This window comes from Anguilla rostrata, chromosome 3 (genome assembly GCF_018555375.3).
Source record: "Anguilla rostrata isolate EN2019 chromosome 3, ASM1855537v3, whole genome shotgun sequence".
NCBI classification, from domain to species: Eukaryota; Metazoa; Chordata; class Actinopteri; order Anguilliformes; family Anguillidae; genus Anguilla; species Anguilla rostrata.
In genome coordinates, this window is record NC_057935.1 from 55,525,697 (window position 1) to 55,552,866 (window position 27,170).

Here is a 27,170-nt window from a genome sequence, read left to right on the forward strand (position 1 = left end):
GCTAGGGTTAGGGTTAGGTTTAGTGTTAGAGCTAGGCTTAAGGTGAGGGTGAGGGTTAGGGTTAGGTTTTCAGCCAGGGTTAAGGTTTGGATAACAGCTAGGGTTAGGGTCAGGGTAACAGTTCGGGTTAGGGTTAGGGTTTCAGCTAGGGTTAGGGTTTGGGTTACAGCTAGGGTTAAGGTTCGGGTTACAGCAAGGGTTAGGGTAAGGGTTTCAGCTGGGGTTAGGGTTAGAGCTTGGTTTATGTTTAGGGTTACAGCTAGTGTTAGGGTTCCGTTTAGCGTTCGGGTTAGGGTTATGGTTACTGCTAGGGTTAGGGTTAGGTTTAGTGTTAGAGCTAGGCTTAAGGTGAGGGTGAGGGTTAGGGTTAGGTTTTCAGCTAGGGTTAGGGTTTGGGTAACAGCTAGGGTTAGGGTCAGGGTAACAGTTCAGGTTAGGGTTAGGGTTTCAGCTAGGGTTAGGGTTAGGGCTACAGTTAGGGTTAGGGTTAGGTTTACAGCTAAGTTTAGGTTAGTGTTAGGGTTGTATCTAGGGTTAAGGTTAGGGTTACTTCTAGGGTTAGGGTTACAGCTAGGGTTAGGGTTAGGGTTACAGGTAGGCTTAGGGTTAGGGTTAGAGCTAGGGTTAGGGTTAGGGTTACAGCTAGGGTTAGGGTTGTTACAGCTAGGTTAGCGTTACAGCTAGGGTTAGGGTTAGGGTGACAGCTAGGGTTAGGTTAGGGTTTACAGCTAGGGTTAGGTTGGGTTAGGGTTGCAGCTAGGGTTAAGGAGGGGTTAGGGTTACAGCTAGGGGTTAGGGTTGGTTACAGCTAGGCTTAGGTTTAGGGTTAGTTAGGTTCTAGGGTTAGGGTTTGAACATTCTGGTCCTAGGGTTGGGTTAGGTTAGCTAGGGTTTGGCTTAGGGTTAGAGCTATCGTTAGGGTTAGGGATAGGTTTACAGCTAGGGTTAGGGTTAGGGTTGCAGCTAGGGTTAGGGTTAGTTTTCTAGGTGTTTGTAAATCAGAAAAAAGATGAATTTTTAATATAAATATTTGTCGAAATTTTATATTTAGGTTAAATCCGATAGAGTGAGAATACACCCCAGAAAATGACGTGTTTTACTTTTTGTTTGGTACCCCATACTAAACAGTCTATTATGCATAATTATTAAATATTTCCAACATGTCATGACCTGCTATTAACATGAAAGTGTACAGTTCGGGAGAAAAGTAATTCATTAAAGGATCCAAGTTAAGAGTTTTGTGGATTGATTAAATCTGGCCCTGCAGTCATAACCAGTGTGTGGTTATGGGAAATCATGTGAATGAAAAGTGAATGTTCACTCTGCATGTTGTTCTTTGAAGTCAGCAAATATCATGCCAACCACACACCCCCAACTCCCTCAGACAATCAACGAGCAGCTAGTCCCAGAGCCAGTGTGGGTCACCTTTGTATACACATCTGGAGACAGAGGAACAAAACTACCAGGGCTGTGCCATGTGGCATAAATGAAACTCATCAGCGCTCAAAACCTCAACGCCCCCTCATCATTAAACACCTCCTACCATCGGCAGCTTCATTGACAGGGCCAACTGTTGCGTGCGGAAAACACAAGAAAACTTCTGTTCCTACAGCTGCTCTCTGGAGAACATCAGAGTGCGCCTGGGGGGAAGGAACACACTGCCAAAAGGGCCCCAGAGAGGATGTGGGGCCCCTTGCAGTGCGACAGATGTTCTTGAAGGTCATATTGGTTCTGGTTTTTTCACACTCCTGTCTGAATGTGGGTGAAATTTATACATGAGCTCTGTGCTGTTTTCTGGCATTGCATGCGTACACATACATTACATTATAACTTAGCACTGCAGTTCTTATTTGCGTAAATAAATGAACTGCTTAATCAGCTTGTTTCCTCAGTATTGTGCCATGGGTTTTGTTGTAAAAAGTGAAAGGATGACAAACATAATTGGCTTAAAATAATTTAATTATCAAGACAAGTAACGTGATGAATGTCCTATACATTTTATTAGGGTACTTCTATTCATCTAGTTCCAAATAGCGGTTTCTGTACTGTAAAAGGGAAATGAAATTGATTTGTTCAGTCCTACAGTCGAGCAGTCCTACTTACAACAGTGTTATTGACTTTACGAGGTGAGGCAGTGGCTTCACTCCTCAAGGGCTCTTGGTCATTACTCCCCATCATCTTTTGTGGAAAATTACCACCTCACTTTTCATTACCCCCCCCCCCATTTCAGAGTCACCTTCAAGAGCCGCTCGAACCGACACACACACTACAGGAGTCGAGGCCTCAATTAAAGGGATTATTGATAAGAGTCCTTTGCTTTCTGTAGTGATTACAATCTGATCTCTCATCCTCTCTCGATTCCCCTGTTGTAACTGAAAATTTGGTATGAGCCCTGGATTTTTCTTTAAGACGTATTCATGAAAAAGGTTTATAGCTCCTGGAAAAAGGTCATGCAGAATCAGGTCCTTTAGAATTTGCTCTTTCCTGGAAACAGTAGATTCTGTTTGACTCACTGCCTCATATTTAAAACATTAATCGGTTGTGACCAGTTTCACAAAAAAAAACTAAACCAAACCAATGATTTTTCAGCATCATCCCTATTTGTGTATGTACCAAACTCACAGAGATTGATCCCTTTTCCCTTTGAAAATACATCGCTTCTCACACTTGTCCATGCTGTCTTTCATTTAAAATCCTTTAAACCTCTGTGACTGTATTATTGCAATGTCACACATTTTATACTAATTTCATTGAAATCAAACATTAGTCACACGCCCTTCCTAAATTACTATATATATATATATATATATATATATATATATATATATATATATATATATATACTTAAGTTGGTTTCATCTTACACCGTTTTGTCATAAAACATCAAAATAATGTAATAAAAATAAATGCTTTCTCTGATTTCATGGATTTGTAATATCACTTCTATATTAATTGCATATGGAAAATCACTTTGCAATATCAGTATCATAATATCACTTGTGGTATCAGATGTACCCTTTCACCTCTTTCACAGGAACATCAAGAGCTGGCTGTAGATGTGAGATGAGAATATAATTTTAGAAAAAATATCATCACTGGTATGAGGTAAAAAAAGTACAATACCTCAGCGTTAGTAGTCATTACTGTCTGAATGGGTTTTCCCTTTCTAGCATAATGCAAATTAGTCTCCAATTTCCTTTCCACCAGTGTCCTCATGTGGAACACAAGCACTAAGCTTTCCAAATGGAGTCTGCCCCATTTTCACCTTGGAGTGCAGCAATGGGCCAACCAGCAGCCAGGAATACCACCATATCAGCCGAGATAGGGATAACAGTCACTCTAAAGGGAGTGCAGTAAAGCTTGTGCACAAACAATAAGTAAAAGCTCCTCTGCCTCTGTCAACCACACATCCAGCAAGAGAACATAATTAATTTGTTTTCAAACAAAAAGAAGCACCCACCACTTTCTTGTGCCATGCATCATATAGTAGGCCTATTTTTCAGCCAGCCTGCAAAAATCATTTTAATTGGCTCTCAGAAATCAGCTAGATTTCACCAATAACCTGTATCAGTTCTTCATACTAAAACACTAGAACTGTAGCCATCCGTACCAGTGACCCATGTTCACATTGGTGTCTAATGCTGGCAAATAGCCAGACATGTGTTAGGTGTGCCTTGGAAATTGAAAAGCACAGGGGGTTGTCCACATTCCTTCATTTTATTTCCATGCAGGAACAAAGAACAAATAAGCTTCCATCTTGTGAAAAACGATGCATCTCTGCCAAATCTTAAGCTTTGAAAACAACTTCAGAGGCATACGCAGACCTCTTAAAATGTTGCCTTCTTAAATTGTGACCCCACAGTTTTTGTCATATTTCCTTTAATCAGTATATCTGTCCTGCAATTTCTGATGATGGTATTACTCATCTCCAACATCATAGCCTAGCTTCAACAATTCCTGAATTGTAGAACCAGCAATTATTTTTGTTCTTGCACTTTGTATGAAAATACAAAGCACAAGAACATAAACTAGAATAGATGAGATTACAGGTTTAAAAGGTGAAAACATAGGTGAAAAATATTAAAACATAGAGCCATAGCAAAGTAACTAACTAAATAAATTAATAAATAAATTAAAATAAAACCAAGTGAAATTACTTAAAGCGGTCACAGTGCAGGCTAAGCATATTAAAAATACTCTATCTGAATGTGCTTAATGGGATATTTCATTTTGTTCTGATTATTAAATGCATGCGATTTTGTTATTTAATTCAGTTTTGTTTTATTTATTTATTCATTTATTTTTTGGTGAGAGTAAATGTTGCAAACCTGACGGGCTCTCATGAGTTTAACTAAATGCGGAGTGTTAACAGATTTGAATAATGTGCTAAATTAAAATAAAAAAATAAAAAACCAAATAAATTAAAATAATGCATAAATAACAGGGAAGAAACTCTCAAAAAACACATTAATGCACAAATAGAAACTAAATTGTATTGGCAGACTACAATCAATTCCGAATATTCCAATATAATATTGCAAAAAAACTTTTGCTTTTAATAAGCAATATATATAGTAGGCAGATCCTGAATATACATAATTAATTAATTCAATAAACTCTGTTAAGATTAAATGCTTTAAAAAAAAACATTCCTTTTTCATTTTAAATAATTAAAACAGCCAGAAGGTATTGGTCAGAATGATTAAAATGTCAGAAAAACATAAATACAGAAATCAGCAGAACAAACTTTGTTTGAAATGTGGGCCATTATATTTCAAATTTTTACAGCCTATTTCCCATTTTCAGTGCTGAGCAAACATGTCCAAATGTCCTAATATAAGGTATGTGACATCTCAACCCTGTTCCTGGAGGGCCACAGGGTCTGCTGGCGTTTGCTGTTACTCACTTGACTAGTGCAGCAATTGATCAGTTAAGGCAGTTGCTTGCAAGGTTAACTCAGCTCACCTGTTTTCTTGGGTCTGAATCGGTTGCTGACCTTAAGGCAAAAACAAAAGCCAGCAGACTGTGCAGCTCTCCAGGACCAGGACTGAGGATAACAGACCTATGACCTATATGAAAAATAACACCCTTACATAAACTCACCGGCCACTTTTGCCTCCAGAACCGCTTTGCCGCTTGAATTCTCCACAGCATGGATTCAACAAGATCTCTGGATACAACAATTCTCTGTTAAATCAAGAGACAGTAGTGCATGTAAATCCCAGGTGGGCACCTGTTTCTGAGGTGCTGGAACCACCACATCTGGCACCAACAATCCAACAATAATACCACAGACAAAGTTGCTTAGATTACATATCTGTCCCATTCTAATGTGTCGCTAAACAAATAATTTAACTTCTTCACCATGACTGTATGCTTTATATATTGCACTGCAGCCACATAATTCCCTGTTTGTTATTTTAGAAAGATGTAATGCAGAAAACATGCAATGTATTTTGAGAGTGCATTTATGTTGTGTGTGCTTGTCACTTTTTTGTGTGGTATGTGTGTGTCTGAGAGAGAGTAAATGTGTGTATCAGTGTTATACTCTGTGTTCGTATACATGTGCATGTTTGTGTGTGTGTGTGAGTGTGTGTGTGTGCAGTTTGCGTGTGTGTGTGTGTGTGTGTGTGTACGTACAGTTTGCGTGAGTGAATGCGTGTGTGTGTGCGGTTTGCGTGAGTGAATGTGTGTAGTGTGTGTGTGTGTGTGTGTGTGTGTGTGTGTGGGCGCCTCAGTGTACATGACCTGCATTTATATCACATCTTTTAACTACACATCATTTCAGCTGGTTTGTCTTGACAGGTCAGTATGAAATACCACCATTGCTGCTGGCATAAAATCAGATGTGGGTGTAAACCTGCCTTTGGCTTCAATACTTTTATCCTGGTGATATTTTAATATCACTACATAAAATATGCTCTCCCCAGGGGGCCAAAAAAGCTGGCAAACTGCTGGGTAAACATAGATAATATCATGTTGCAGCTATTCTATCAGTAAGTTTCGAGCCAGTAGTTCTCAGAATTATGTAAAAATGCATCTAAAAATATCACTAATACATGTTGATATACCAGGAATTCAGTGTGTGCATCCATGATGTAAAGTGTAGGGAGTGCTGAGATTGTACGACCTCTATCTTTATCTGCTCAAGCAAAAAAAAAAAAAATCCTGTATTTGGATTGAAAACCTAAAATGAATATGGCTAAAACATGAGTAAATGCCACTTAAGAGCTTAACATACACTGGCATTACAACTGTTGTCCTTTCAAATTACTAAACTTGTGAATTAACACTGTCATCATTAATAAGGGGGTATATTAAGAGACCTCGAAATGTTTTAAATGACTAGCCCTTAGTGTATCTACAGCTACATTTGATAATAGTCACTGTCTGAGCAACACTAGTGTTTGTGCTAGCCACAACAGACATTACAGATGCTGTGAGAGTAAGCAGCTTTGTCAAATCTCTACCAACCTTAAAGATTGGATCAGTCCAATTTAACTAAGCAAAAGGTTCAAGGAAAATGACAATAACAAAATTAAACCTGCAGATAACGGTGGGGTGAACAGAATCGTGTGTAGAAAGCACAGTAAAATGGGCATCCATGTCCTTAATATGAAAACCACAAATGCTGAAAATAATGATTGGCATTAGTCTTCATTTCAGACATTACATTAAATTTATTTTCCAGACGCTTTTATCCAAATCGATGTGCAAAAGCACGCACCCTTTAGCCCACTAAAAGCCTATTTCAAACTGAGGACGTTCAAATTTACAATCATTACAAATGTACCAAGAAAGAAAGAGGCTATGGACTACATGTTTATAACCATTGCTATGAAAAAGCCTAAATATAAGAAAGAGATTTAATTTAGAAAAAAAAGAGATATCCATTATGGCATTATTGCAAGGAGAGAGATAAAAATTCTGCATATTCAAAAGCAAATTGTCAAATACAATAGTTATTATTAAAAGAGATGTTGTATTTACAGACATTCCCAAGGTTAGCTTTAAAAAGTCCATAAAATAAGAGATAAGAAAAGTGGACAACAAAACACTACTGACTTTATAGTTGCTAAGCACTAACAACTTTATTTTTGGTAGCAATCAAATAAATCACTCGAAGACTTGCCAATTCAAGTAAGCTGGCAGATCTACACAGCATTTCTCTCCCTTAAGTGTGTGTGTCCTCACTAAGGGATGGGTAACCACACCGCTTAGCCCTCTACTACAGAACATCAGAGATGCAAACCCATCTGTAAGGGACTTGTTTGGATCTCTGAAATGTTCATATTTTCCATTTAAATTTGAATCATTCATTGGAATGGTTGTTTGCATTACTATAGCATATTTGTAACATACTCATTTTTACCTATAAATAATTTTATAAGCTATAGCCAAGCAAGTTGTAAGCTTTATCTCATTAGACTAACATTTTTCTCCTTTGCATTTATGCATTTCTGCTGTAATAAGATGTAGCATGATAATAATCACTCTATAGTTGATAAAATTCTACCCTTGTTTAAGTCTCAAGAAGTACAAAAGGCCACATTCTCAGTTGTGGTCCCTTCACTATCTGTTACCCACTCTGCTTTCAACCTGAATAAAGCTAAAATTAAAAATAAATTTTAAAAAATGCAGTTTTCCTTTTACTTTTGATCAATGATTTTCACTAATCACAGCAAGTCATGAATATATCCAGAATTAAACAACTTTCATCTATGATGACCACCACCACTACCATAGCTCAGACAACTAATCATCACCACTATTACAACTATGATAATGACCAGTACCGTTAGTGATGCCAACCACTACTACAACAATTACAGGGGTGTCAAACTCAAGTCTTGAAGCATCACAGTTTCTGCAGGTTGCTATGGTGTCTTTTCAATCAACAGCAAATCTAGGCCTTAGAAACAAGATGTGTGAACTCCTTAGTCAGTCAATGACTTTAACTAATCACATAAAAGAAAGATTCACCACATTTTGTTTATTTTTCTCTTTGGGAAATGCATTGCAACAAAGAATGACTCCCTGCAGAGCACTTAGATCTTTCAATAAGGTAAAGAATTAATGGCGAGGTCTAATGTAAAACAATCCACATTCCCAAGAGGGCATGGTATTTACTGGTATTACAATTATATGTATCAAGCTTCTCAAAAGCTAGTAAAACTTTGTACTAATCCAGTAAAACAGGCAATTAATTATATTTGGTAATTATGGGCACAGGGAGATTATGGATAGCTCCTGAGGGTGAGAGTTCTGTTGTGCCGTGTGGATCTGATAAGCTTTCAAAAGGTATATTTGTTGTGGGTCTCTTGTAAGTCACGTAAAGGCTGCTCTAAATCATGTAGAGAATTATACTTTGGCTTTGGTGATTACACCTTGCACCAAACAAAGTGAATTACACATGTGCTAGTGTTCTATGACCATATTTCAAGAGTCCATGTGTCCACATTTTAAGAGCACCTTGGTGGGCAGGGACCCTTATAACACTTGTTCTTGGAGGGGAGGGGTCACCATTTGCCCTTCGCCCTCCAAATGGTCATATTTCCAGGGCTTCTCTTTGTGGTGAGTTTCTCTTTATTACAGGTTTTCACTTTTTTTCACATCTGATATATTTATCCTTTACCGCCTGAAAATGTGTGTGTGTGTGTGTGTGTAGGTGTGTGTGTGGGTGTGTGTGTGTGTGTTGTATGCACACATTAGAGTGAACTTAACCACGCTGCATACAACTCAGTTACATTCTATTCCAAATATTTTTCAAAATTCTTTTTAGTAATTCTCTCTATGTATCAAGCTTCTCAAAAGCTAGTAAAACTTTGTACTAATCCAGTAAAACAGGCAATTAATTATATTTGGTAATTATGGGCACAGGGAGATTATGGATAGCTCCTGAGGGTGAGAGTTCTGTTGTGCCGTGTGGATCTGATAAGCTTTCAAAAGGTATATTTGTTGTAGGTCTCTTGTAAGTCACGTAAAGGCTGCTCTAATTTAAGATGCCAGACCGTATATTGTGTTAATTATGCCTGCCCTTCTATACAGTGACCACACAAAGAATGCACAGCGTTAATATAATATATATATATATATATATATATATACTGTACACACACACATACAGTGAGCTCCATAAAGTGTGGGGTAAAGACATTTTTTTCTTGATTTGGCTATGTACTCCATAATTTTAGATTTTATTAAAGGATATTTTTATACATTTTGCTTCACCATGTAGAAATAACAGCACTTTTTTTCATAGCCTCCTATTTCAGGGCACCATAATGTTTGTGACAAATGGCTTCACTGGAGTTTCTGATTTGTCAAGTGTGTTCAATTGCTTCTTTGCAGCAAGCACAATGGACCTTTCAGTATCTAGTCTTGATCCTAGGCTTTTGATTACCTTTGGAATCTGTTAGTGATGTTTGTCAGCATAAGGACCAGAGTTGTGCCAATGAATATCAAGGAAGCCATTATGAGGCTGAGAAATATGGGGAGAAAAAAAAAAAAAACAGTCAGAGACATAGGCCAATCCTTCGGCATACCAAAATCAACTGTTTGGAACATCATTAAGAAGAAAGAAAATACTGGTGAACTCATTAATCGCAAAGGGCCTGGTACTGTAGGTCAAGGAAGACTGTTGCTCACACAATCACAATTGTATACAGAATCATGAAGACCAGAGGAATATCTATGGCTGAAAAACAACTAATTTGTAAGTTGAGAGGACAGAAGGATGGCACAGAAACTGGGGATATTAAGTCCAGCAGTTTGGAAAGTCAAAAACTACCGGTAGACTCAAAAATAAACAATTTACAATTGAGTGAAGGAAGACAACTGCAGTTGATGGCAGATGAATCTTAAAAAAAGCCCTAGCACAACAGCCAGTGACATCACCAGCAGTCTCATTACAGAGGGCAGAAAACTGCAAAGGCTAGATTAGAATTCACCAAAAAATACTGAGATGAGTCAGAAGAGTTCTATTACAAAGTTTTATGGACAGATGAGACCAAAATAAACCTTTACGAAAGGTTATTGATTCTGTATTGGAGGATGGCAGCAGGATGAATTTTGAAGTGCGCAGGCAGATTTTTTCTGATACAAAAAAAGTCCTCCAACCTCATTGGTGGGCGCTTCATCCTGCAGCAAGGTAATGACCCAAAACACAGTGCCTGCACAACCAAAGCATTCATCAGCCGGAAAAAGTGGATTTTTGACTGACTAATTCAGTCACCTGTTTTAAATCTAATCAGAAACCCCCTGAACAAAGATCAACTGAAATTGGCTGCAGTGAAGGCCTGTGTCCAAACAAGATACCAAATCTTTGGCAATGTCAGGGGGTAGCCCTGTTATTGCATTTAAGGGCTATACAACCAAATTTTATACCTTTATTGCTTTCATTTACTTTTAAGTTCACCCTTCAGCTTACTTTTGCACAGCTTATTCTGAAGAGCTAATTTTGTTCTCTTCAGGCAGGTATTTACTGTATGCAATATTCAAGAAGAGACAAACTAGACCTGTTCCTAGGCAACACTGATAATTAGTTTGACAATTGGTTTGTTTGTCAGTGAGTTCATACATCTGTGACCATTTAATTCATTTTGAGATTAATTAAATGAGAGGATCAATCTGTTATCAGAATTTCACCAAGAAATAATTGCAGCATTGCCTGACTTCATCAAATTTATAAAACATATATATGCTGTAGAGGACCATGCACATCAAAAATGATCATCAATAATGAGCAGCAATGTTCATTTTGTTTCCAACTAGGAACTGCAGAGAGAGGGTGTCCAGGAAACAGCCAATTATATACAGCTGTACTTGTTTGAATAATGTCAATTCTTCAAAATGCATTTAATAAATAGCCAACAAAAAGATGATAGTTTACAAAATATGAACCACAAATTGTAATAAACAGCCATATATATTAACATTTCTGGTTGTAACCAAAGGATGTTTCCTCATGATGGTCACAGTTGTTTTGTACATGCTTACAGTAAATTCCCTGCTGTACCCGTTTTTCCCAGAAAAAACTGTTTGAGCTCATGCAACATTTGGTTACCTACAGGTACACAATCATGTAGAGAATTATACTTTGGCTCTGGTGATTACACCTTGCACCAAACAAAGTGAATTACACATGTGCTAGTGTTCTATGACCATATTTCAAGAGTCCATGTGTCCACATTTTAAGAGCACCTTGGTGGGCAGGGACCCTTATAACACTTGTTCTTGGAGGGGAGGGGTCACCATTTGCCCTTCGCCCTCCAAATGGTCATATTTCCAGGGCTTCTCTTTGTGGTGAGTTTCTCTTTATGACAGGTTTTCACTTTTCACATCTGATATATTTATCCTTTACCGCCTGAAAATGTGTGTGTGTGTGTGTGTGTAGGTGTGTGTGTGGGTGTGTGTGTGTGTGTGTTGTATGCACACATTAGAGTGAACTTAACCACGCTGCATACAACTCAGTTCCATTCTATTCCAAATATTTTTAGTAATTCTCTCTGGCCCTCTCCTGTATAACTCAGTCGCAAGAATTAGTTCAAGCTGTGCAGCTCCCTTTGTATTCGACTTCCCACCTGCCTGTGTGTGGTTTGAGAAACATTTACATTTTTTGATTCCTCCAAAAAGCACATCATACAGTTTGATGAACTGTGTTTTCAGCAAAGGAAGAAAGCGTTCAAATTACATTTCAAAAGCACTGCAGCATTTCAAAAATGCAGTCTGATACTTTTAGGACAGTAAATATTGCATATTAGTTATTCAGCATTGTAATAAAAAAAAGGTTTTACAGTTCATACTATTGCCTACACACTATCAGTTTCTCACATGCACATAGGATGGTAGCAATGGAACATATACAAGCCAGTTTAACTTTGGGCTTCTGCTGGTTGCAGTGCTGCCCAGCTCTGTTTCTGCAGATCTGCTCTACCATCCATAGGTTTTCATTTCAACCCAAATTTGGTACACCTGAATCTATTCATTAGCAGCTCAACAAGATCTCTAGCTGTTGAATGATGTGGTCTGCTTTTTTAAGGTTAGATAAAAAAACCTACAGGATGGCAGCGGAAACACTTTAGTTTTGTTACTTGTCTGATATTATGAAACTCTGACATTTTAACTGCTTGTACTGTGAGGAGCACTTCAGCTAGGATCTTAACATAGCCTAACTAGTGGGTAATACTGTACTACAGGCAGGGCATCTCTGCTGTGCAGGGCATCAGCATCAAAGTAGCCTTGCTATGGGACAATGAGCCATTAATACACACATAAATAATAGGTCCAAACAACACTGTCTGTTCAACTAGCTCTATGGATTAGAGTGCAATTTTAACATGCGCAGGATAATCAAAATTTTACATTTAGTCTAGGGGTCAGAAGCCCTGACTCTGGAGTGCCAGTGCCGTTTCGGTTTGATCACAGGAGCTTAATGGAAGATATAAAGGTCTGAGCCTGAATGCTCTGAATGGTGAAATGCAGAGTCCCTCCAGCCCATGATCACCTGCATTAATGAAGCAAGATTTATTAAAATGAATTCAGTTTTAGAAATACTTTTTGATGGAGCCAAAACCAGAACCACTCCTGGTACTCCAAAACCGAGGTTGCCTACCCCTGATTTAAACCATCTAAAACCGCCATGTATTTTTATAACTAAGGCTTGGAAATTTAACTAGTATGAAGTACTCCTCTGTATGGTATTTAAGCATTAGCTCTTAACTTTGTTTTAATTCCTGAGGAATTCCAGGGTGCAAACATCTGATTTTTGCTAATATGGATAAAAGCAGCTTATCTAAATGTATTGATAAACATCTAATTAAGTCAAACACATATGCCCATTAGTTGCCAACAATATAGTAATGTATCCAGATGATACAGTGTTCATTTGCATCAGTAACATAAGAAATATTTTTCTCTCGAACATATTCAAAATGAAGATAATGAGAAATTGACTCAGAAATAGGTCATTTAAACAATTTATTTTTTTATTTATTATTTTTTAAGTATTACTCATATAGTAGTGTTCAAGTTATATATATATATATACACATCATTTAAATACTGTATAGTACATTTGGGAAAGACCTCAATATATAGAGCAAGTTACATGTCAAGGACAAATTACTGATATGTTCCCATTTTCAGGAATTCTGTTTTCATCCTTCTCTTCCAACAGACTGTAATAATTAAATGTTGGAGACATTAATGATGAGATTTTATGCAATTTTATGCTGCTATAAACCTAAAAAAAGTGTATAACTGGCCATGGGCCAGTGAATATTTAATTCAGGAATATGGAAAACATGTCTCATCATCAAGTATATTGGTATAATATTAATGACAACATGGTGAAAGGTTCAATGCGTCTACCAAATGGTTTGGAAAGAACCAAACCATATCAATGCTCAGGACACCTTGTGAAGTATTCAATGCTAGTTTACAAAATTAAGACTAAGGCAGTTTCCCAAAAAAGAATTTATTTGAAAGTGCTTTGTGGCTTAATTTACTGGGTTTATTCTGGAGTAGACACTGATGAACATAGCCTGTAATGAAAGCCAGCCTGCGGAAATTTGGCTAGGAGACAAATTTATCTCATTTCAAAGTCCTGAAGCTATGGGGCTCACTTAAAATAGAATAGAGAGTACAACTTTTCTTTAGTGGGGTTTGGCAACCATGCCAAGTCCCGGGATAAAGATGATCTCTCTCTTTTTACCCTGTTTAATAAAGGTGTAATTTGATGCAACGTCTTTCATATGAGCTACATATATTACTCCTTCGGAAGTAGTATGTAATATCATAAGCACTGCCTAAACCTTCATGAAATGCTTATGCCATTTATGACAGTCTATGTTGTGTTTTCCATGAGCTTTCCATGTAGTACTAATGAAGGAGTTCTCATGAAGGCCCATTCACAGAAAGAACTACCAGCATATCTTTAAACAGTGGTTAAGCTAGAGTGACCATACTGTGCATTGGATTTCAAAAAAAGAGGACGGGGTAGATGAGTGTTGTGAACATATACTAGGCTATTTTTTTGTCTACATAAGATCTGTGGATCAAGAAAAACTTACTGAACACTTATAAAGTGAGAAATCCCGTCTTGACAGATATTATAGATCCCAAAAAGAAAAATTGTCAGGAAAAAAGAGGATGTCTGGTCAGCCAAGGATAAGCACAAAACTGCTTGGTACTCAAAAACGTTAACACCCCCTATTAGTGTAAAATTCCATGCAATGAAGGGAACTATCTTTTTGGACCCAGCACTGATCATGGTGACCTATCCAATAAATGTGTTTGTGAAGATGACAGTCGCTCAAAATCATATCTTGTCGGTAATCAGAGCACTAGGTACAATTTAGTTAGGAAAATGGCAAGCATTGTTGGGCTGAATGGCCAGTTCTCATCATTATGTTATGTTATGTTAGGTTATGCTATGCTATGCCATGCTATGTTATGTGTTAAGTGATAGGAGTAATAATGCGCAGGTAACAACTCCAGATGGAGGCGAGTTTTGCATCGTGTATTCAGATTTGTTCACCCAGTAGAACTATAATAAGCTGACTGTCATGTCCCCAACCCTCACACTTGTGTCTGTAGTTGCAGGTGGCTGGTGTCTCGCTCTTCCTGTCATGTTTTGTTCTTTTTCTTTGATTGTAGGATTGACAGCACCTGTAGGAAATCCTTCATAAGAAACCCTGATAGCTGAGGGGAGCTCCCTGCAGCAACCATCTGGGTTCTACGCTGTCCATGTTTCTGTTACGTCTTTTTTGGAAATAGATCAATTAATTTTTGTTAATAAACACATCTCTGCGCGATTATCAGATTTACTGTGCCTTATGTTGTGAATTGTCAGGTGCAGACCATAACACCGAGTCAATGTCAACTGATTACTGCGGTTACTATTGTGTGTTATTTGATAGAGGATTTCATCAACATCGACTTACAAGGCCTGACACATTAAATACATATCAGAGGAATGCCAAGACCAATGACTGATGCGTAAAAGTTGTAAGTGATAATGAGTAACAGATGCAGTCTGTAAATATATTAATACATTGAAGAAGATAAATCAGACCTCTGAACCAGTGCCCAACTGGAGACAGCCAATTACATTTTCAAATGTTATAGATTTCACAACTTCGATAATTCTGAGCATTTTGGGCCAGATGGGATTTTTGAAACCACCTATGAGTGTGCTGTGTTTAAAGAAAGTGACTGTTCATTATAATCAATATTGTGTTGAACCACAGCTCCATTTCCTGGTACCATGTGACTGCTATGGGATCTGTTTCTGTCACGCCACTCTGTTGTCTGTGGCACTACCATAAATATCCAACTGCCACATGAATGAACCTACAGACACACCTGTTTGTGTTAATGTTATTTCAGATGGACTAAATCACCACTCATGACTGTGGCAAATAGTAATTTTCTCTGAAAACATTGGCTTATGAGTCAAGACTAGAGTGCATTTCAGAGCAGAACTATTAAATAAAAACAAATTTGTCACTGCGTTTTAAAAAAAAAAACGTTCTTAAGAACTTGATATCAAACCCTTACAGCAGAGAGAGCATTAAAAAAGATTATGTCGATAATTCACCTCACATAATCTGCAACTGACCCACAAGAAATAAAACACTAGAGGGCAATTGTGGACGAATGAGGTGAGAGCCAACAAGATCTGTGGAAGGTATTCTTGAGAGAAGATGCTGTGCTGTCCCTGTGCTATCTGGAAAATGGAAATAGGGACACCTTGTCAGCTCACTCAGGGAAAGTGATGGATGCCTCTTTGAGAAATGTTGAAAGTCAATGATCCATTATTTTCAGAAAACAAACAGATGGCGCTTTTTACCCTGAAAGGGACAATCAAGGTGAGACAGCATACCTGGGAGTAGTGTAGAGCACAATGTATATTAAAATAAACATATGAATCCAAAATGCATTCACAGAAAAATAAAAGCACGAGACAGTCATGTAATCTTATTACACATCACTGCGGAACACTCATATATTACAAAATTCCTTACATTGACATAATTTCACACTTTTAAAATATCCCTTTCTACTAGATAAAATCTGAGGTTTATTAAAAAGGAATTCTGAAATGAATTTTTATAGTCCCTTATGAATTTAAAGTGATGTTTGACAGCAGTCAACTTATTTTTCAACAACTCAATTACTTTCAAGTACCAAGTTTAAATGATTCAAGTGTAGGTGTATATTCAGTTGTCAAAGCTTGATGGTGACAACTCAGTCAAATTAAAGTGCTTTAGCTGAAAGTAATTGAAGTGGACATATACATTTTCTATGCAGTGCAAATAGCATTAATAAATGTTGCAATGAATTAAATATTTAATGCATGTTCTGAGAAGTAATAACATTGTTCATTTGAAAAGTGCTGGGTAGTGGGGTCAGGGTACTGGACGGGAATAGTTTGATTCATGGTTGAGATCCTGTTGTACTTAAGAAATACACTGTTGAATTCCTTGAATATAGTGAGCTCCATAAAGTTTGATTTAACTGCACTCCACAATTTAATATTTATAAGCTAAAAATTCACCAATGGTTAAGTGCAGATTTTCAGCTTTTATTAAAGGGCATTTTAATAAAAGGGCTATAATTTCTAAATTATAATTTATAGCGATTTTTATAAATCTGATGTTGTCGATAATGTTGGAGAGCACTGTCTAACACATCGGTCCAAAATCTCCCATAGGTGTTCAATAGGGTTGAGATCTGGTGATCGTGAAGGCCATAGCATATGATTCACATCACTTTCATACTCATCAAACCATTCAGCGACCCCCTCGTGCCCTGTGGATGGGGGCATTGTGATCCTGGAAGAGTACACTGAAATCAGGACAGAAATGTCTCATCATAAGATAAATGTAATCACTCAGAATAGCTTTGTATTGATTTGCAGTGACCCTTCCATCTAGGGAAACAAGGGGACCCAAATCATGCCAGGAAAATGCCCCGACAGCATAACAGAGCCACCGGACCCCTCATTCTAGGGGTCAAGCATTCAGGCCTGTACTGTTCTCTTGGTGTACATCACACACCATTGATCTTCTGTTTTTCCTTACGGATCGCACTAATGCACGAGAAACACAGTCATCGAATGTGTGCTTTCAACCACAGTTTCTGACCTTGTTTACTGATATCTTCCTCACAGATCTACATGCAGATATCACTTTAGTCACTCTTCCTATTGAAACACTAGTTGAGTTGAGCAGTCTTTGTGACTGAAGCTTCTGTCATCCGTGCTACAAACACCTGTATGGAAGCATTCACATTTGTTGTGTTGCTCCACTCATTTACTCAGGTTTTTCCTTTAATTTGATACACTGAAGCTGTTCTGGTGGCTTGTGGTGGCCCAACATCTTACTAAGACACTTTATGTTGGTTCTTCATTGAATCTGAGAGAGAATATCTGTGTGATTACCTGTTGTGACCCGGACTGTTTGACAAACCCCGAGTGTACCGAACTGTTTTGGCTGAGGACCTGGTTTTTTGGATTACCCCTGGAATACGGAAAAAGGACAACGAGAACGGATTGTGGACTTTGGATTGGTTGCTGAATTTCCCCCTTTTCCTCCTTGTGTAAATTTTCCCAAATAAATCCCCCCCAATTGCACTCCAGTTGTGTTTCGTGTGCGTGTTTAGTTATCGAATTGGTGACGTGGAAACCCCACACCCGTGAGCCTGCCACAATATATATATATATATATATATAGATCATATGCCAAAGCAGTGCATAAGACTCTTGACTTTTGAGGAACAGCATATTTCAATAACTATTGAATGCAGTAGTGAGTTCATAGTTCCGGCTTTCCAAGTCCCCCAAGCAAATGTATTTGTTACTCTGAATAATTAATAAGGAATTGCTGCATGACATGTAACTGTGAATTTAAAAGGGTTCATTATTAACTTGATGCAAAGCAATGTCCCTACAGGGCTGCAGTCTGTTTGGTGGGGGGTGGTGGTGTATTTTAGGTTAGTACATTTGTTTTGCGGTTGTATTTAGTTAAATAAAACGAATGAACTTAAGTGTCCCATTTTGCAGCCAATTAGAAAGGTGTTCAAATAATGCTGGAATTTCTCATTCCTAAATATACACAAATACAGGCAATCTAAACCAGATAACAGTCCACAAACTGCCAACTAACTTCTTTCTATTTCTGTTCTGTTTTTCAGTTTTTTGTTTTTTTTTTGTTATTGTTTTTGTTTGTTTGTTTGTTTTGTTAATGAAAAAAACTTTTACAATTCCGGTTTATGATATTACTCAAAATAAAGGACAAAGCATATTCTTTTCCAATGGAAGAACTACATTTAGCTTTATATTACATGTCCAAAAGTGGGGTCAACAACCTTGACCTTAAGGTCAGATAATCAGATTTTAATCAAAAATTGAAATGTGTCAAATACGGTATGAATTTACTTTGTAATTAAACCTAAACAGACTTGCTACAAATGGTCGCCAGTATTCATCTGGTGGTCAAGATTAACACAGGTGTAACATCAATAAAAGGTGAAACAAGGTGAAAAATCAAGAAAATGGTGTTGTTGGATCCAAATAATAAATAAATAAATAAAACTGGGGAATAAGCTATTGTGGTGTAGCACAGAGATTGCATAACTCAACATCATCTTTAAAAATATGCATTGGTAGTGACAAAAAGGATATTGAATTTAAATTATTCATTTGTTTTCATTTCAAAATTAATCCATAATTTTTTTTCCCCTTCAGATCCATAGAGAAATAATGCAAGTTTTCAATAACAGTTGAGAGTTATTCAAAGCTATTTTATTTGAAATGCTTCAATAAATGCACCTCATTTTAAAAATGATTGCATTATGACTCCTTCTTGAATATTAATCCTGTAAAAAATATATTTATTAAAGCAAAAGGTTCTCTCTCATTTTGTTATTCTGAATTTTGAATGAGGTTTTTCTTTTTCTTTTCTTTTTTTTTTTTAAATTTGCTTGTGTAAGCTTAGTCTGTCTGTAATTGGATGGATTTTAAACATACAAAACTAAGTAAACCATTCCAGGACACATGACATGTGCTACAGATATGAATGTTAACGAACACAGGATACATGCCCACCCTGTCCTTGTCTACTGAACAGGTCACTATAATCTAATAGTGTTTATTACAATTTAATGGTTACATTGGGTTAACTGGGTTTAAAACTTGAAAGATGTACTACGAAGACAATCAATTGTAACTTCTGGGGAATATAACCACAATTTGAATCCAGTTGCCTGGACCTTTAAATGAATTAAGTAATAATTTTTAAAAAAAATGTTTCCCATGGTCTAATTTTGCATTTTCAATAAAGATCTGAAACCATTCATTGAGACAAATGTGCAGTAATAGAGGAAATCAGGAAAGGGGCAAATACCTTTTTTATGGCACTGTATACTCTTGTGCAGAAGATAAACAATTAATTGGATTTAGAAAATAAATATGGGCCGGGCAGTGCCACACGTGTGCCTGACCTGCCAGTCCCGGTAAACCCCAGAGTTAATGGTTAAAGCCGGTTCACTCCTCTGCAGCTCTGTGGCTACAGGCCCGTTTAATGGCTCTCAGGAGGCTGAGCAGTAATCATTGCTATGGTGATTCCTCTCTGATTGTCTTTGATCACAAAGTGTCCTCACAGCTGGAGATGTTTTACCTTGACTGTGATACAGGATATGGCTCATCACCGCCTCACAGCAGGGCTTTGACTTTTCCTCTGTCTTCAAAACTGGAGTTTTAATCTGCCATTTCTGTTCTTGTTGCCGTTGCGTTCGGTTTTGTTTCAGCTTCCGAATCGGTGCATGTAATGACTTTTTATTCCCATTTATGCTTTTATTTTAATGAGGCCAGAGAAAAAGGATTGGAATTGAAGTGCTTTGTCAATGTTTACTGATGTCTCTGAACCTTTTCTAATGTGGAGATGCAATTTTACCCTTTCCATGCCTGCAATTCGCAAACCAGCTCAAGATTGTTTATAAAAAATATATATTAAATATATAATTAATATATATAAACTAGCAACAGCAGCAGCTCTGAATATATGAGATCGGGAAAAAATGTATTATGTGCGAATAGTAGTGTACTTACCCACAATTTTATTGACCATCAGCTATTTTCTGAAATTTTGCTGTGAGTTTTTTTTCTTGTGATTATCATTCGTATTAGCGTGTTAATAAACCAGCATGAAAACAGACCAAAAAAAAAAGAGATCATAAATAGATAGCAAGAATATCATCCACCATGTCTGAGCTTTCCCAGAAATAAAATTCCCAAAAAACTACAGCATACGTTTAAATGACTTAGTACATATTTATTAAATATTTCATGATAAATTTTGTTTTCAAAATAAATTGTTCTCGATCTGTTGACTCTTATTTTGACTGGGCTCAGTTAGGTCCACTAAACATCCATACTCCAAAATTAATGACAGCTCCAACATTAGCAACTCACCACATGCTGGGCAGCAACTTGCGCCACAGACCTGGTCTGACTAGGCGGGTGGCACTGGCATGAATCATAGACTATGCTGAAAAAACTGAGTTATTAATTGAATTACTTGCGGTTTGGGGAGCCATTAGGTGAACAGTTGTCATTCACTCTTTTATCCCCATATTACAAGGAGCCATGAAAAAAGAAACTTGCAATCACTGACATATCTGCAGTGGTAATGTAATGGCACAGACTAGTGGTGCAGTGGAGTGATTATTATCTTGAGCAGGCTGGAGAGAGAGAGAGAACATGGTCTTGTCCAAGACCACGGTCTTGCCCAAAGACCATAAGACAAGCAGGGACTTTGAGGGTCAAGACCAAGATCCAGACCATGACCACGAGATTGAACATAAAATAATAAAAATAACAATTTGGATTAATAAAAAATGTAGTAATGCTAGACGGTGGGGATGGGAGGGGAACCAAATGTTATCTGAAGATGTACTTGGTACTTCAGTCTGCACTGGAAAATAACCAATGATTCTGCTCTCATGATAACTTTGGGGAGTTCTTTCCACCACTGTGGGGACAGTTCAATTTTATTTGCATAGCGCTTTTTACAGAGAACTGTCACAAAGACACTTTACAGAGTAGCAAGGCAAGAGACAGTCCTTCGGAGCTTGCATGAACTTTTATAATTAAACTGCAACAGATCTTTGTCTCCTGTTATTTATATATATATATATATATATATATATATATATATATATATATATATATAATGACCTATACATTTTCTAATGTATTTTAAAAATCTAATTCAAACACATGGCTTCATTATCATTAATTAGATTCCGAGTAGTGCAGGGTAGAAAATGAATGCTTTTCCATTTGTTCCATTATTATTGCACAGTGCCTGTTGGCAGTTCTCAGACGGGGGGAAATGCACAGTCGAGCATAATGAACAACTGCCAAGTTGAGGCAGCAATAGTAAAATGAGTGTAAAGCGTGGTATATTACTAGCGCCTCTGAAGATACTTAGCTGCAGAGTAATGGCATACAGCTGCAGGGCTCGATAGCTTGTGGAGGCATTGGCAGCAGTGAGGCGTGGGTAATGGAAAGATATTGGCAGAAGGAATGATTTTATAAAACTGCAGGAATCTTTTTCACTTTCTGAAAATGGATATTAGAAACCTATGTATGACAACAGTGTCAGGACCCTCTTGTGACCACCTCCCTCCCCACATTAGTAATAGGCATATTCATCCACATACCCACCTACACATACACAAATTTCCAAGCAGCAAAGTATAGTGAAATAACGGAAAAGCTGTTACAATAAAGAGAAACTCCTACCCGTAAACAGTAGCTCTGTACATATAGGGAAATGGTGACCCTGAGTGACAAGTGTGGGGGTTACAGGCCTCACTGCCCAACTCTTTCCACCAAGGAGACCATAAATTATGGACATAAGGACTCTTTAAAATATAGGCATGGAACACAAGCATATGTGCATTTTACTTTGCTTGGAGCAAGGTGTGATCACCTGAACCAAAGTATAATGGTTTAAATTATAGTATTCATGATATTTACCTTGTTTTCCATCCATTTTAAATGGGTTTTCAGGTGTTTTCAATGGTACCAATGGCTTCAAATTAGAGTTAAGGGCTCAAATTAGGGTTCAGCTAGGGTTAGGGTTAGGAAAACGGTAAGTCTGAGGGTTGAGGCAAGTTTACGGTTGTGTTCAACAGCTTGAAGAAAGGTTGGGTCATGAGTTTTATTGATTTTGAATAAAGCAAAAAAAATGTCTATTAGCATGTGTACCCATGACCATACAAAATGTCTAATACATGCATGTTTTTCTTAGGGAGAACATTTTTCTTTTTTAAATGACCTCATACATATGATTTTGTATTTAAATTATAGTATGCATGATATTTACCTTGTTTTCCTTTTTTCTTTTTAAATGACCCATACATATGATTTGCATTTAAATTATAGTATTCATGATATTACTGTTTCATCCATTTAATGGGTTTCAGGTGTTTTCAATGGTACCAATGGCTTCAATTAGAGTTAAGGCTATTGGGTTCAGTAGGTTAGGTTAGGAAACGGTAAGTTGAGGGTTGAGGCAGTTTACGGTTGTGTCAGCAGCTTGAAGAAAGGTTGGCATGAGTTTTATTGATTTTGAAGAAGCAAAAATGTTATGCATGTGTACCCATGCCATACAAAGTTAAACATGCATGTTTTTTGGAGACATTTTCTTTTTTAAATGACCTCATACATAGATTTTGATTTAAATTATAGTATTCATGATATTACCTTGTTTTCCATCCATTTTAAATGGGTTTCAGGTTTTTCATGGTACAATGGCTTCAATTAGGTTAAGGTCAAATTAGGGTCACTAGGGTTAGGTAGGAACGGTAAGTCTGAGGGTGAGGCAGTTTACGGTGTGTTCAGCAGCTGAAGAAAGGTGGTCATGAGTTTATTGATTTTGAAGAAGCAAAAAATGTCTATTGCATGTGTACCATGCCATACAAAATTCTATACAGCATGTTTTCTAGGGAGAACATTTTTCTTTTTAAATACCTCATACATATATTTTGCATTTAATTATGTATTCATGAATTACTTTTTCCATCCATTTAATGGTTTTCAGGTGTTTTCATGGTACAATGGCTTCAATAGAGTAAGGCCAAATTGGTTCAGCTAGGGTAGGTTAGGAAACGTAAGCTGAGGGTGAGCAAGTTACGGTGTGTCAGCAGCTGAAGAAAGGTTGGGCATGAGTTTATTGTTGATGAAGCAAAAAATGTCTATAGCTTGTACCCTGACATACAAAATTCTAATACATGCTTTTTTCTTAGGAGAACATTTTTTTAATGACCTCATAATATGTTTTGATTAAATTATAGTATTCTGATATTTACCTGTTTTCATCCATTTTAAATGGGTTTTCAGGTGTTTCAATGGTACCAATGGCTTCAAATTAGAGTTAAGGGCTCAATTAGGTTCAGTAGGGTTAGGGTTAGGAAACGGTAAGTCTGAGGGTTGAGGCAAGTTACGGTTGTGTTCAGCAGCTTGAAGAAAGGTTGGGCCCTGAGTTTATTGTTTTGAAGAAGCAAAAAAAATGTCTATTAGCATGTGTACCCATGACCATACAAAATGTCTAATACATGCATGTTTTCTAGGGAGAACATTTTTCTTTTTAAATGACCTCATACATATGATTTTGCATTTAAATTATAGTATTCATGATATTTACCTTGTTTTCCATCCATTTTAAATGGGTTTTCAGGTGTTTTCAATGGTACCAATGGCTTCAAATTAGAGTTAAGGGCTCAAATTAGGGTTCAGCTAGGGTTAGGGTTAGGAAAACGGTAAGTCTGAGGGTTGAGGCAAGTTTACGGTTGTGTTCAGCAGCTTGAAGAAAGGTTGGGTCATGAGTTTTATTGATTTTGAAAGAAGCAAAAAAAATGTCTATTCGCATGTAAACCCATGGCCATACAAAATGTCTAATACATGCATGTCTTTCTTAGGGAGAACATTTTTCTTTTTTAAATGACCTCATACATATGATTTTGCATTTAAATTATAGTATTCATGATATTTACCTTGTTTTCCATCCATTTTAAATGGGTTTTCAGGTGTTTTCAATGGTACCAATGGCTTCAAATTAGAGTTAAGGGCTCAAATTAGGGTTCAGCTAGGGTTAGGGTTAGGAAAACGGTAAGTCTGAGGGTTGAGGCAAGTTTACGGTTGTGTTCAGCAGCTTGAAGAAAGGTTGGGTCATGAGTTTTATTGATTTTGAAAGAAGCAAAAAAAATGTCTATTCGCATGTGTACCCATGACCATACAAAATGTCTAATACATGCATGTTTATCTTAGGGAGAACATTTTTCTTTTTTAAATGACCTCATACATATTATTTTGCATTTAAATTATAGTATTCATGATATTTACCTTGTTTTTCATCCATTTTAAATGGGTTTTCAGGTGTTTTCAATGGTACCAATGGCTTCAAATTAGAGTTAAGGGCTCAAATTAGGGTTCAGCTAGGGTTAGGGTTAGGAAAACGGTAAGTCTGAAGGTTGAGGCAAGTTTACGGTTGTGTTCAGCAGCTTGAAGAAAGGTTGGGACATGAGTTTAATAGATTTTGAATGAAGCAAAAAAAAATGTCTATGCGCATGTGTACCAATGACCATACAAAATGTCTAATACATGCATGTTTCTCTTTGGGAGAACATTTTTCTTTTTTAAATAACCTCATACATATGATTTTGCATTTAAATTATAGTATTCATGATATTTACCTTGTTTTCCATCCATTTTAAATGGGTTTTCAGGTGTTTTCAATGGTACCAATGGCTTCAAATTAGAGTTAAGGGCTCAAATTAGGGTTCAGCTAGGGTTAGGGTTAGGAAAACGGTAAGTCTGAGGGTTGAGGCAAGTTTACGGTTGTGTTCAGCAGCTTGAAGAAAGGTTGGGTCATGAGTTTTATTGATTTTGAAAGAAGCAAAAAAAATGTCTATTACCATGTGTACCCATGACCATACAAAATGTCTAATACATGCATGTTTTTCTTAGGGAGAACATTTTTGTTTGTTAACACTAGGAGCGCTGTGACAGGTCATTTGACCTGTCACTGAGATATTTCGGAGTTCAGGATTTTTTTCATTTAGTTACTAGCAAGCTACATCATCCGCATTCACTGACTTTTCCTAAATATTTGTTCTTTACGTACCAGCGTAGTAGGAATGTCAAAGTCCCGTTTGGAAAATGTTAAAAGCACCTTATTTCACTTCCGTGTGTGTTATAACAGTGTTGTTAAATTACGGCCGTCTTCAGACTAAGGAGTCAGTTTTCCTTCACCACACCAGGAGGCGCAAGGATATACTTTTCATCGCGGTGGACACGCATTTATATTTGTACGAATGTTTTATTTATTTTGTTATTAGAAATATTTGTTTATGTTTATTTTGAATAATACATTATATAATGTTTTAAATATGTGATCTTAAAAAATATTTTTATAGGCTATTGCGTTCGTTTTGTGATCATTTGTTTATGCCTATGCCTTTCCCTTGTGTTCTGAAATCATAGCCCTACATTTTATTTTTACAATTATTCTAAATTCAGAAATTTCTAAATAAGGGTTAAAATAAAATTGATCCGTCTTCAAATGCATAAACAATTTTTTTTTTCAATTTTATGCATTATCATTCTCGTGCACAATGGCTGCATGCGACACGTTCACGTACAACAACAATGCTGCGTATGATATCGCAAAAACTAAATCTAAGCTAAAGAAACGACTACAATATAACAAGATAAAAATATATTCGAAGCGCTATTTGTTTCGGCTGTTAATTTGTTTATTCGTAGAATGTTACAGTGAATACGTCTTTTTGTAGGCCAACCCGGACGTTTCTTCCGCCATGGGTTCCCTCGGCAGATTGCCAATGCATTTTTCCAATAGGGATTTAGTTTTCTTCCGAAAATAAGACCTATGGTTAATCTATGCCTAAAACAATTTCACGTTTTGTTTTACGAGTTCTATGGGTTCGCCGCTCACTCACGCTTAGCGTTCGACGCTCAGCGTGCATGCGAGCTAGTAAAACAAGAGTGGTTATTGCAAAAATGTGACCGCTCTTGTAGTTTCAATATAGAAACTTAGCCTACTTTTCAAAAGCTTAGACATTAATTAGTTTATTTATAGAGTGTTTCAGTGAAGACGTCTTTTTGTACACCAACTCGGACGTTTCTTCTGCCATCGGTTCCCTCGGCAAATTTCCTATGCATTTATCCCAGACGGATTACGTTTATTTAGTGCACTTGTTATCAGTGGACTTTCTGTGAGTTCTGATCAAGCATACCTTGCTCGTTGTCAAAATATGCTTTAAAAAATTATAGCTGTATCATATCCTATTTTCTGTGAGGTAAAAATGTGACGTGACACATTTGGCTTTTGAGGGACCAGGAAATAGGGGACATTCGTTTCAGGGAGTAAAGGTTTTGGGGGGGAAAAATCATTGTGGAAGCACGCAAGTGGTGACACGATGTCCGGTTAGGCTAGGCTTTGCAGTTGCTATTATGTATAACTCCACAATTTTTAAAAAACGTAGTATTAACCTTTAGGCTACTTGAGAGAACAATAAATGTAACTATTACATAGCCTACAATCAAAAATGATTTCACAAATGTGAAGTGTCTTGTGATGTGTTCGTGTGGTGTATGCTGTTATTCCGTTGAGTAAACTAGTAATAAAAATCTTTTTTTTAAAACAGTAAACTAAATAGGAAAAAAAAAAGAATAAAAATGTAGAAAAAAGTATAAGCAAGAGCGAGAGATTGCTGCGTAACTAAAAGTAATACAAGGCATACTTTGTAGCGTAACGAATTACGGCTAAGCAAAATACTTGTATTATTTTTGAGTAGGCTAACATAACATAATAATATTATGTGCCGGACAAATAGAACATTTTATCTCTCCCTGGAGAGATATCAACTTTCAAACATTCACACGTGGCACAAGTGAACCATTCTCAAGTGGAACATTCACATGTCAATCTAAGGGTAAGGGTAAGACCACTGATCTGTATGGGACATTCAACGCTCACCCCTCCCCCACCCGAGAACACAGAAAACTTCAGATGCTTTAGCGAAGCATGGCACAGCATGGTTATGCTGACCGTAATTTTTCACTTACTTAGAACGAA

At 37.0% G+C, this 27,170-nt stretch overlaps 1 long non-coding RNA gene across 2 annotated transcripts in view; it reads right to left on the reverse strand.

The window, feature by feature from the left end:
- The window catches only part of LOC135252062 (uncharacterized), a 29,017-nt gene extending 7,115 nt beyond the window's left edge, over nucleotides 1-21,902 (reverse strand). For both annotated transcript variants that reach the window (XR_010329294.1, XR_010329293.1), the window contains exons 1-3: nucleotides 21,812-21,902; nucleotides 20,477-20,552; nucleotides 5,104-5,187 (exon numbers count right to left, since the gene is read on the reverse strand). This is a non-coding gene — a long non-coding RNA (uncharacterized LOC135252062). The remainder of the gene's footprint in view (nucleotides 1-5,103; nucleotides 5,188-20,476; nucleotides 20,553-21,811) is intronic.
- Between the last annotated feature and the right edge of the window lie 5,268 nt (nucleotides 21,903-27,170).